Source organism: Oryza sativa, chromosome 4, assembly GCF_034140825.1.
Source record: "Oryza sativa Japonica Group chromosome 4, ASM3414082v1".
NCBI lineage: Eukaryota > Viridiplantae > Streptophyta > Magnoliopsida > Poales > Poaceae > Oryza > Oryza sativa.
This window is the reverse complement of record NC_089038.1, coordinates 32415922-32428888: the sequence shown is the minus strand read 5'-3', so window position 1 is coordinate 32428888 and position 12967 is coordinate 32415922. Positions and strand designations below refer to the sequence as shown.

General features: G+C 44.4%; 1 long non-coding RNA gene across 3 annotated transcripts; it reads left to right on the top strand.

Annotated features, from left to right (window-relative positions):
* Positions 1-1249: 1249 nt before the first annotated feature.
* LOC107278467 (uncharacterized) lies at positions 1250-3081 on the top strand. Of its 3 annotated transcripts, none has more exons than XR_003242053.2 (4): positions 1250-1380; positions 1488-1598; positions 1778-1906; positions 2196-3081. It is a non-coding gene; the product is annotated as an uncharacterized lncRNA (long non-coding RNA). The 3 variants fall into 3 exon arrangements; XR_001545266.3 differs by having other exon boundaries at positions 1250-1386; XR_001545265.3 differs by having other exon boundaries at positions 1257-1598.
* Positions 3082-12967: the final 9886 nt, after the last annotated feature.

Here is a 12967-nt window from a genome sequence, read left to right as displayed (position 1 = left end):
AGATCGAAACCGATGCAGCTCAACCCGAAAGCAAGAACTCGTTGAAATAAAATTAAAGCAAAAAGGTGGCGATGCGCCGAGATTGTATTGAGCGTGTGTGTTAAAAGTTACATAGGGCTCGGGTCTATTTATACCCGAAAATTACAAGATATGTCCATAACGGACATGACAACTATCTCTAACAAACTCTAAGATACCATAAGTCTTTACGGCAGACTTTTGCTCAAGCATATCTCTAAGGAAATTACATAAAACACTCTAATTAATAGACACAATTGCCTTCTCAGGACTCTATCCATGTGCGGCAATCACCTTGAAGCACCTCAATTCAACCCGATGTCATACATCAAGTCGCATTGTCGGAATCGGTTGCATCGGCTTGCCTAGCCTGACTCAGACCCAGCTGATCCTAATCGTAGCCGATCTGGACTCCAGCTGATTCCTGCTCTGTTTCCGAACTCGATCTCCGCCTCCGACTTTGCTTCGATCTAATCTTCTTTCCCGATGCCGAAATTACCAAATTTGGTTGTGAACAGGTACACCAAAAGAATTCAGTATAGAAGGTTTCCTGATTCTTGTCAAAGGTAGTCCTATAAGGTTATAGACAGCTCAGCCATATCTGCGCATGTGGCCTCCAGCTTTCATATGGCTTGTTGAGTTTTATCCAAACCGTCGTAATGAGATTTGATGGCTCCTAAGACCTTATTAGTTATTGTATACTTGAAAGTCGTCTCACCTAAAATTTCAATTTTTTCCCCTTTTCATTTCAGAAAAGGAGGCGATAGCTCTAGCATTAAAAAAAAAAGGAAATACGCCCATGTTAGGACCTGAACCAAAGTTAGGTAGGTAGGGTGCAGCCATTGTTTTTAGAGAAAAATCCCTGAATTTTCTCTTGTTTTTACTGTGACAAACTGACTGTAACATCCACATCCTTTCACTTCAGCTTGACAATTTGATGGAGTACATACTACTATCCCAATTATGATCACAAGAATGTCAAGAACCACTCCTACTAGACATATGCTGTGTTTAGTTCACGCTAAAATTGGAAGTTTGGTTGAAATTGGAACGATGTGACGGAAAAGTTGAAAGTTTATGTGTGTAGGAAAATTTTGATATGATGGAAAATTTAGAAGTTTGAAGAAATATTTTGGAACTAAACACGGCGATACCAACCCATCGTAGTTGGGTAGCTAGCAGTTGACTCCTCATAAATGAATATCTGAAATACACACACCAAAGTCACACTCATACTATTTTTTTTTCTCTTCTTCCCATTTTGTTTGTTCTGCAGGGAAGATTAGAAGAAAGCCTAAAACAAAGACCTCCCTCCTCCTCCGGTTCGACGGGCGTGGCGTAGCTGTACCCGGCCCCGCCAATGTAAATGTGCGCTTGTCTAGTTCTTCAGCTTGGGTCAGGAGGACCTCATGGCCATGGGGGCCATTGCTTGCAACGCATGCCCCGAGACTGATGCAATGTTGTGACAGGGAGCGTGGCAGGCAGCGTCCGTCCACGAGATGAGATGATGGGGGATCGAAGCAGAAGCAGAGGAGCAGCATGCAGTAGTTTTTCTGGCTGGCTGATCTTGCAACAAATTGGTAAGCACTTTCGGCTGGGCTGAGGTTCTAGATGGTGTGGTGTACTGGTTCTAGTACCACCACTACCACACCTGCTCAACCGCAAAGCTCTTTGGATTGTATCGCCAACAAAATTTGCCACCCAAAAAGCAGCTTTTCTGCAGATGGTACTACTAGCTCGTTGCTGACTTGGAGTGTAGGGTGCTGTGCATGTATGCAGATGCATGTCGTGCTCCATGGGGAAGAAGACGGGGTTGGTTCTTGGTTCTTGTTGCACGGCAGGCAGCGGCAGATTGAGGTGAGCTGGTGAGGTGACCATCGTCGTAAGGGTAAGGCTTCCCAAATGCTAAGCTAAAAGTTCATTTGATACAGTATTCAAGTACTCTGTACCACATGAATTTGCCTTGGTGTCAATTGTGGATGTGCAAATTTGCTAAACAACAAATTGAAGTGTTCAATCTTGTAATAATACCAGTACTCACTTTCTAGTTTCTACTTCAATTCAATTCCTTGCATTTATGATAGTAGTCCAGAAAGTGAGGCATCATTCAGCCATTGATCATGAGAGATGGCCGTTTTGACCTCTTCTAACCAGTTACTCGTATTAATGAATTACAGTTACAGGTCTTACGCACTGGAAGTCTCATTGTTCAACTTCAACCTCCATTTCAGAAGCCAGTCAATGCCCCAATCTCCTGAATCCTTAACTGCATAGCTATTACTACTACACTTTGAGCGAGTCAGGAGGAGGACGAAATGCACACACATACTCCATATGGGGAATGAATTACTCCACAACACCTCGCAATCAGATCGATCATATTCAACAGATGAAAAACCGAGGAAATTAAATGAGAGTGAATAATGGTCAATGCACTGGCTGCTAGTGAATCGTGATCGATCAATCGATGGACTGACCGAGTCATCAGTTCATCACGTATGCATGCTCCGTGCAGATTGACCTGCATATCTGTTACGAGATTGGCAGGCAAATTAAGGCAGCAGCAGCAGCAGCAACCATATATGGATCAGAACTTGACCATGTCGCCCTATAGCCAGCTACTATAGTAGTACTCTAGTATAGGAGCAGTAGACATGTACATGTAATTCTACGTGATCTTCCTATATATCGATCTCTATGTTAATGAACCACTGTCAGGCTTGCTGGTGCACGGAAAGAGAATAGTGCTGTAGCCAAGCCAACGGCGCCGGTGCCGTGGACTCGTGGAGCCTGGGTGACGAAGAGCTTTTTTTTTTGCCGGCTAATTTTTAAGGGCATTTTTTGGTGATTGACAATGGTGACATTGGCGGCGAAGCCTTATCAGGGTTGGGAGTAGTATATGATAAATTACAGGGAACCAACTCCCAGACTACACGGACTGTCATAGTCCGGGAGCTGTGTCGTAGTCCGGGAGCTGTTCCGTCGGGTGTACAATTTATCGTATACTACTCCCAATCCTAAAATTTTAGTCCTTATTTTCTTCTTAAATGCTGCTCTCCACAAGTCGCAAGCACCTCTTGTGCCATGTTTAGTTCCAAATTTATTCTTACTTTCAACTTTTTCATCATATCAAAGGCTATGTTTAGTTCACACCAAAATTAGAAGTTTGGTTGAAATTAGAACAATGTGACGGAAAAGTTGAAAATTTGTGTGTGTAGGAAAGTTTTGATGTGATGGAAAAGTTGGAAGTTTGAAAAATTATTTTGAAACTAAACACGACCTTTCCTACACACACAAACTTCTAACTTTTCTATCACATCGTTCCAATTTCAACCAAACTTTCAATTTTGATGTGAACTAAACACAGCCTTGCTCCCAATCGCCAAGTTGGCACGCACCTGGAGAGTTTTCACACGGGAGTACGAAAAGAGCGATTTTGTTTGGAAGTTTCATATGTGGTCCACCTTTTTTGAGTTTAAATTAGATTCTCTCTTATAGGTGAAAATATTTTCATCCCTTAAATCCTATTAGAGAAGGGGATTTATTTTTAACCGTCTATCGGTAATGCTCAGATGATGTATTTAGGATCGACGAACGACATGATGGGTCGTTCGCTTGTTTGCTTTACAAGAATATACGTTGAGGTGAAATGAAGTGGAACGACTTGGTTTTATTCAGTCTATTGGTATCATAATTCAGACAATTGTAACCATGGTTTTGTTTGGGCTCTTTAAAAATTATATATATAATCAGTTACCAATAGATGCGACGAAAAAGAGAGTTGATGGGAAGTACAGGCTGTTTTTGATTAAAGCCAAAACATGACCTACTAATAGCTTGTTATCTTGAATACATAGTAGACAAGGTTGTTTTGGTTTAAAGCCAAATCATTAGTATCGCCAATGTTCAATTTGGTAGTTTCTATATTCTAATAAAAAATTTTGGTTTTTTATACCAAATACAATTTTATCTTACCAAAAATCTATCGTAACAGAACGTATTTAAGTTTTGACACTACCGATAGTTTGAGAGTTTTGTAAACCTAACAGGCCCTACTAGTAGAAGACGACGACGGATCTCTTAGAACGAAAACAGTGGCATGAAGGGCGCCGATCGATCCATCCATCGATTCGATATATGAGCATATATTGCCAGGTCGTCGTCACCCCCTGACAGGTGGGCCCCACAGGCGCGTGAGACACATCCGCGGCGCGTGGGGTGGGCCTGCACGGCGGCGGTGGGTGGCGGCATTGGGCCGGCGATGCGAGGGAGGCATGAACGTAGTAAATGCGGCCCCCTCCCTTCTCTCTTCCATCTTCTCTCTCGTCTCTGCTGGAGCTGGAGTGGTGGTGGTGTCCACCTCACGCGGTGTTGCTCAGAGACCATTCAATGGAGAGAGAGAGAGGGACGCCATGGAAAGCGCGGCTGATGAGCTCGATCTCCAGCTCATCTCATGTGTGACGCATGGGCATGGCAATGGCTGGCATGGATGGAGTCGACGTACGTTACGTACGTACTCCCGTCTCCAACCATCCATCCACCGTTCCGTCCATACCATCGACGATCGATGACCGATCCGTTCACTTCTGTCTACTGGAGGAGTACTACTACATGTACTCCCTCCATTTTCATCCTTCTTTTCGCATAGATTCGTCTCATTGTTGGTTCATTAGTCTTAACTAAAATTTATATTTAAATTGTAATCTTATGTAAACTTTGTATATTTTTCTATGTTAGTAATTTATTTTCTAGCAATTGCTTTTTAAGTCACTAATAATATACTTCATCCATCCCAAATATAAAAAGTTTTAATTGGATTGGACACATCCTAATAATACGAATTTGGACAAAGAGCTTGTACAGATTTGTAGTACTATGATGTTACCAAAACTTCTTATATTTTAGGACGGAATAAGTGGATATAAAAGATTTATTTATAAATTATTGGTTGCTAGTTCATGATTTTCATGGTTTATCAGCCGTAGATCATACGATTAGAGTATATTGGTAGCGACAAAAAGAGAGGAAAATCGAAGCATCTCTCTGCTGACATGAGATCAGCTCCACGCTCCTCCAACATTTGTGGTATATACGTGTGCTGCGTGCATCACTAACAAAGGAACAACGCGCCCTTTAAACAAAAACAGTAATTTTCAGGTGTCCTTTTAACGAATAAAATGTACTGATTCTATGAGAATCCTGTAAAATCTATATGTTCAAAAGTAAACCTGGGATCGATCAAGTCATCACTAGCCCCGTCATCATCTCGATACCTGGAAGGATGCAACAGAGAAATATTGGAATTATTATGGTACGCGTGCAGTTTAGGCCAACACTAAATTAACTTAAGACTGTACACATAAACTATTGAACTTTTAACTAGTACTACAGAACAGAGAACAGAGAACACGAATAACCAGTATGTATATGATGGTCGGACTATATGTTAAAAGAAACAAGCAGCCGAATTAAGCATTCATCCATGTCTGGTTGTGTTTAGTTCAGCGCAAAGTTTGTATTTTGGTTGAAATTGGAGATGATGTGACTGAAAAGTTACGTGTGTATGACATATTGATGTGATGGAAAAGGACTGAAGTTTGGATCCAAACAAACTTTAGATCTAAACGCAGCCTCTGTACAAAAGTTGAAGTTTTTTTTTACGCACATGTTTAATTTTGGCTACTACTCCTACGTAAGATGGATCGGAAACCGTATGCAAAAGGAGACAAACGAGTCCAGGTTGGCAACACACCTAAAAGATCATAAGTGACAACACGCTAAAGGGAAAAATATTAATGGTTTCCTGACCTTGGTAGGTGTATATTATTATGTGTTTGATCATGCATTATTATTATGGTTTCTGTTTCATAAATGGTGGCATGTTCGATTGACTTTGCTGGTGTGTTAACTTTGACACTCTCTAAAGTCCAAATATGTTTTCTGGCCGGGGTGCCTGTTGCCTATTTATTTCATTAATATGGGGTCCTGTATAGTACTGAACCACTGATGATGAGCCAGAGACAGCCAGTGCTAAGCTAGCTCAAGAAAAGCAACCTTGTTTTTTTGGGACAGCTAGCACGTACTGTTGGGTTGCAAATTGAAAAAAAAAATGTTTCTGCCATATAATTTACAATGTGAAATTAATTTTAGACAGTTTGTAATTACACAGTTATAACTATATATTAATTTGTTATAAGAAGCTTTATTTTTTGGAGACCCCTGTTATAATTACTTTGACCCTGCTATATGAACAAGATGTGTATACTCCCATGTACCACTTAATATGGAACCATCTCATGTAGTCACGCTATATATATCCAGGAAACAATTGATGGTAATTAATTAATCCTATCTTAAATTTGTAGAAGTCGTATCTCGTCAACATCAAATAATCCGAAAGGCAGGGACAGCTAATTTGGGATCAATATGTGCTATCTTATACGCTACCATGTGTTAACATCTATCTGTGGACTAAATTAATTACATGAACAAATACTGGATCCTAAATTAAGAGGTTAGTTTCTTTTTCTCGTAATAAATATATATGGTCACCCACTGGAACAGTGATGTTCCTAATTTGAGTCAGAAAATATATAGAACAGCTTCATGTTGACCTAGTTAAATCATATATATCTTGAATTAAATTATAATCACACAATGAATAACTTATAAAAAAACAACATATTTATTCTTTAAGGAAACATACTTAGCATGACCTAGTTAAATCATATATATATATATATATATATATATATAGAATTAAATTATAATCACACAATGAATAACTTAGAAAAAACAACATATTTTTTCTTAATTGCCCATAGAGGCTAACCAGTAATCTAATTAAGCACACCAGTTCTTTAATTTTACACTATGGCCACTACTCTATGGCACTCTGATTTTATAGTCTTGTTGGCTTGTTGCCCGCAAAAAAAAAAAAGGATTTCGAATGTTAGTTTTAAGTTAACTTTGAGATTTTTCCTATCTTAACGTTCAGCCTTGCCTATTAAAACGTCAACAATACAAATATATAAGTTTACAGGAATCCTAATTCGCGCGTATGCGCGACTTCTCCAAGTCGCGAGCGTGCCACGTGGCGGGTCCTCCTACGACCGAGTCTGCGCGCTTCTTTTTTCTTTTTTATTTTCTTTTTTTCGGTAGGCACAACTGCCGTGTTTCTTTCTTGTTTTTTTCTTCTTCTTTTTTTGCCGTTAACTACCACACACGTCTAAGAGTAGGAGTCAATATTTGAAAAAATTCAATTCAAGATTTAGAAACTTTTAACTCAGATTTGGAAACTTTTAAGTAAAAATTTAAAAACTTTCAACTCAGATTTGAAAACTTTCAATTCAAACTTGAAAACTTTCAACTCGGATTTAAAAACTTTCAACTCGATTTGAAAACGTTCAAGTCGGATTTGAAAACTTTCAACTCGGACTTGAAAACTTTCAACTAAAGATTTGAAACTTTCAATTCAAATTTAAAAAAATCAAGTCAAGATTTGAAAACTTAACTCAGGTTTGAAAACTTTTAGCTCAAATTTAAAAGCTTTCACCTCAAAATTCAAAATATTTGATAAAATTTGAAAACTTTCATCTCAAAATTCAAAACATTCAACTTAAATTTTAGAAACTTTTCAACTCAAATTCAAAACTCTCAACTGATATTGAAGGTGAAGGTGAATGTCACGCCCCGAAATAGTCCCGACCGGAACTAGCCCGTGACGCTCCAAATTAACCTGTTAATCGATACCAGTCCCAGGAAACAGTGCTGGTATCACAGGGAGACAGAATATCACAGCAACAGAGGTCTCTTTATTATAGAGTAGGAGTACAGTCATGTTGGGCTACGGACAGATCCCGAGCTCACAACTGCATTACAAAAGGAAAGCGGAAGCCCGGACTTGGACCAATCATCACAGGCGCGACTTGGGAACTAGGCCGAAACCCTAAAACTCATCGTAGCCGGCTTGCTCCTGGAAGAACTCCTCATCAGCAGGATCCGCTTCATCTTCGTCAGCAACTGGGGGGGGATTATTTATATAGAGCAAGGGTGAGTACGTGGGTACTCAGCAAGCCAGGGGAAATAAGTGTTTAATGCAGGCTTCAAGGAGAGGCTGTTGTTTTTGCAATTGATTTTATTTGAACTCCCTTTTTTTTTTCTAAAAACGACTAAATGAGTGCTTCTCAAACGACACGGATGAGACAGTGCGTCTCGTCCGGTCGGAGTATGTGCAATGTATCAGTCTTTAGATTTGAAACAAGATTGGCACCCGGCCAACAGCTTTTCAAGGGCCAACAACTTTTCAAACGGCCACCCGGGCCAACAACTTTTCAAACGGCCACCCAGGCCTAGCTGATCCCGTCAGCTGCTGATTTTTCAAACATCGAACCCATTTTCTCAACAGCAATTTCACAAGCGGTAGTCAAACAAAACTACGCTAGGAATCACCTCACATCCGCCCATGACCGTGGGCACGGCTGTTCGAACAGTTTATTAACCTCTGCAGAGGGGGTACACTTTACCCACACGACATTACTAACCCGGATCACCCAGCCCGTGGGGATCAGCCACGTCGGGAGACCTCCAAGCTTTCATGACAAGGCATTTCCAAAGCCGACACAGGTTTACCATATGCCGACGAGAGGGGTCCCAGACCAACAACAGGTTAGGTCCCAGACCATACTGTGCCAGGAAGCCCAGGGGTCCTCCCCGACACCACCCCGGCGAATCCACATGTCTCTCGGCATCAAGGCTCCCCTGATAAGCTAGTTACTCAGCCAGGGGTGTCCCATTCCACCCATGTGGTCGTACTTGTCTTATGTTTGGATGAAATTCCAAGGAATCGGTCCTTAAGTGCGAGAGTGGGAAACCGTACACCCGGTACGTTCCCCGGTACGCGGTTTTGGAAATTCATTTAGTTCGCAAGCACCGACCCAGGTGTCGGGTTTTCCAAGTCTTTTGTAAAACTCCAGTTTTACCCAAATTGTTACTCAGATTTTAAGTTTGAAGGCGACCGTCGATACTCGCACTGAGTGCACGAATATCGAGGCGCAACTGGGTGGTTACAAGGGGACATGGTATGGCAATTAACAATGGAAGGATCAAATGCAACAAGTCAGGTAGGTCCACCAATCTGCCTTGCAGATGGGGCAAAAGATTAAGTGCGGTCCTATCAATGCATAATATTTTTCAAGCAATATAATTAAATTTCAATTATAGGCTCAAGATGTTCAAAGGTGGCTTGCCTTGCTCGAGATCTGGAGCTTGATCCTCGAAATCCTCGCACTGCGGGTCTTCGGGCTCTGAAACTACACGCGAAACGGAACAACTCAACAAACAGCGAAAATAAAGCCCTATTAATGACCTCTAAGCGTGCCATTAGATAGATCTCGAGATTTGATGAATTTTGGAAGTTGAACGGAGTCAAACGGAGTTACGGTTGGGAAGATATTGAATTTCTAAGATTATTGGATTTTTGGTCTAAAGGAAAAAGGATTTAATTAAATCCTTTTTGGAAAAGAAAAAGAAAAAGAAAAGAAGGGAGGGAGGGAATATAGACTTTTCTCGGGCGGCTAGGGTGCGGCCCAAGAGATTTGGGGCGGCTCGGCCGAGCTTAACGGGCCGGCCGGCCCAAGACGGCCCAAGCGCGCGCGCGCGGGGGGAGGAGAGAGAGTCCGGTGGACCGGGCTCACCACGCGTGGCCCCGGGTGGGACCCGCTTGTCAGCGGCTCGGCTCACCGTGCGGAGGGAGCACGCGGCGCACGCGCGCGGGCAGGGAGGAACGCGGTGCACGCGCGCGGTCCGCGGCGGACGCAGGTGCGGCGGGCCCACGCGCAGCCTCACGGCTTGCGGTGGAATGCGCGCACGCGGAGGGACCGACCGGGGTCGGCCCGACCCGGTCTGGGCTGAGCTGGCGCCGACGTGGCGCCTACGTGGCCGCCACGCGGGCCGGCGGGAGGTAGACGACGATCCGGCCGCGAATGGACGGCGGGCGGCGGCGGCGAGCGGCGGAGCGAACCACGGTGATACGGGCAAAAGCGAGCACACCGGGCGGTTACACGAGACGAGGGGAGACGAACCAACGGCTTGGATTTGCCGGGGGTTGCTCGACGGCGGCGGATTGCGGCGGCGGCAACCGGCGGCGGGAGAAGAGGGAAACGGCAACGAGGCCACGAGAGGTCGATTCCCGGCGGTGAGAGCATCTACGCGGCTTCGGGAACTCGACGCTAGCGTCGGATTGGGCGGAACTACGCCGAGCGAGGCCGGCGACGAGCGGGTGCTACGGAGCTCGGGCGGCGACGGCGGCGAGCACACGGCGAGCGACGGCAACGGTCGGGGCGGCGCCGGCTAACTACGGGAAGGCTACTCAAGCTACTACCGAAAGCTAGGGGAAGGAGATGGAGCGAGGAGGAAGAACGGAGAGAGACATCACCGAGAAGAGGAGGGGCGCTGTGATGAGAGGCCGACGGCGCGGGAGTAAACTCTCCGGCCTCGGGCCAGGGAAGAGGAAGGAGAGGGTGCGGCCGGAGTCCTCTTCCGCGTCCTTGCTCGTGCCAGCTCCTCCGACACGCGCAACGACGATCGGCGACGGCGAAACAGAGGGCGGCAATGGCGCGGAGGCGAAAAATGAGGGAGTTTGGAGGGGGAGGGCTTGGGCTTAAATGGACGGCAATGTCGGTTTGGGAGAGGGGAACCGGCATTGAACGGTCAAGGCGCGAGCTGGCGCTCGGCGCTTGCAGCCAAAGCGGCGGCAGGAGGATGACGCCGGCGAGGAGAAAAAGGGGAAAAAGAGGGGGAGAAAGGGGCTTGCCCCTTTGCCGATTCGGGAAAAAGAGGGGGGGAGCGGGAGCATCGCGGCAGAGGGAGGAGGGGCGCGGCTCCGTCCCTTGGCGGCTTGCGCGCGGAGTGGCGGGGGCCGGGCGATGACGACGGTGATGACGGGGGGGGGGGGGGGGGACGGCTGGGAGCGGAGCGGCGACACCGGCGACAGGCGCGCGCAGAGGCTGACAGCGGCGGCGACCGGGCGGTCGGCCACTCGGCTCGCGCGCGCGGCTTGCAACGGGCGGCGTCCGCGCGGGCGCGCGCACGCGAACACGGCGCGCGGAAAGCGGCTTTGCGAGCGGGGAGCTCGCGCGAGGGGAGGGGGCGCTCGGCGCGGGCGACTCCCGCGCACGCGCGAGCAGCGGGCGGGCGAGGCTGAGCGGGGGGGGGGGGAAAGAGCGCGCCGGGGGGAGGGGAGAGAGAGAGAGAGAGAGAGGGAGAGCGCCCGGGAGAGAGAGGGGGGGCCGGGGGAGAGATGGGCCGAGCTGGATTCGGCCCATCGAACCCGGGGGAGGCAAACTAGACTTTTGCGGAGGAAATTGATTGGAAGGATTTGGATTCGGAATTGAACTCGACGATAGATCGGGGATTGAGATCTTGAGATGGCACAGACACTAGACAACAAGCAAAGAAACAAATTTCGCAATTAGGGTTTTTAAGAGATAATTTTCCCGCTAGGCGCCACGACGGAACGGGCGCTACAGTGAAGGATTGAATTTATAAAATATCAAAAAAAAAAATCATTCGCGCGTGTGGAAAAGAAAGAAGCGATTAAAAAAATCTGGAAAAAAGAAGCGATTTAAAAAAGGAAACAAAAAAGTGACGTTAAAATAGGAGATCTTAAAAAAAAGAAACGCGTAGGGATGCAGCTGGTGCGCGCGCCGGCTCCTTTCCCTTGCGCGCACGCGCGCTAGCATCCCCCATAAGTTTAACCCATAAATTATATTTGCTTCGTTCGTTTCTCAATGGCTTGTTAGTCATAGGTCAATCAATCAGAGTCTAGAAAAAGAGGTAATTTTTTCCATTGTTGAGAAGATATTAGGAGATACTATTTTTTTAGTGTGAAATTTGATATCTATACTAGCTATCTCGGTATAAAAATTACTTTAAATGTAAAATTTAGATGCCTCAATATATATACTTTTTTAAGAACCGTAAAATTTCTCATAGAAAAAAGCAATGAAGACGGACATGACTCTCATTAGTAGTGTTCTTTTTTTTTTCCTAATCCACTATATAGTGTACCATTATCCATTAATTTCTTTTATCTTTTACAACTTTGATTTTGAGGGATTTGCATACTGTTTTGAAAGGTTGATTGTGGTTATTTCTCACTTGATTAGATGCATGAGTTTTTAAAATAATTTAATTTCAAGTAGATACAATACTCATGTATAGATGATATAATTGTGTATTATTCCCTCCATCCTACGTATTTTTAGTGTTTAAAATTTGTTAGCATTTCTTGAGTATTATTTTCCTAACCCACCTAATTAACCACTGAAATTATTTCTCACTAGTTTGCATCGCTGGGCATGATATTTCTTATTAAGGATGTGTTTAGTTCACATTAAAATTGGAAGTTTGGTTGAAATTGAAACGATGTGACGGAAAAATTAAAAGTTTAGGTGTGTAGGAAAGTTTTGATGTGATAGAAAAGTTGGAAGTTTGAAGAATTATTTTGAAACTAAACACGGCATAAAGTGAACTCTCGGGAGGCCGGGGGCATCGTGAAATAAAAAAGAAATGTTGGATATCAGAGAAGGGGCTCTCGTATTGAAATTTTGTTAAGAGGGGTGAGTTTCGAATCGGGATCGGCGAGCCCATACTTTAAGAGGATATCTTGAAATAATTTCACCGTAACCTTAATTTACGCTAAAATCCCTAAACATATTTATATTCGTGGACATGGCGAGTACATGCCACGTTTCTTCTGCTAGTAATTTTTCACATAAATTTTTTTTTCTCAGCAAGAAAGGCTGGCTATATACTCCAGTGCAGAAAGAGTGAAAAAGACTACACCAAACAAGCATGAGGCGTGTGGAGGCATGAAAACAGTACGTACCCAGGGCACAGCAGTGAAAACATCGATCTCTTCACCCTGCATGGTGTCTCCTTAAAATCT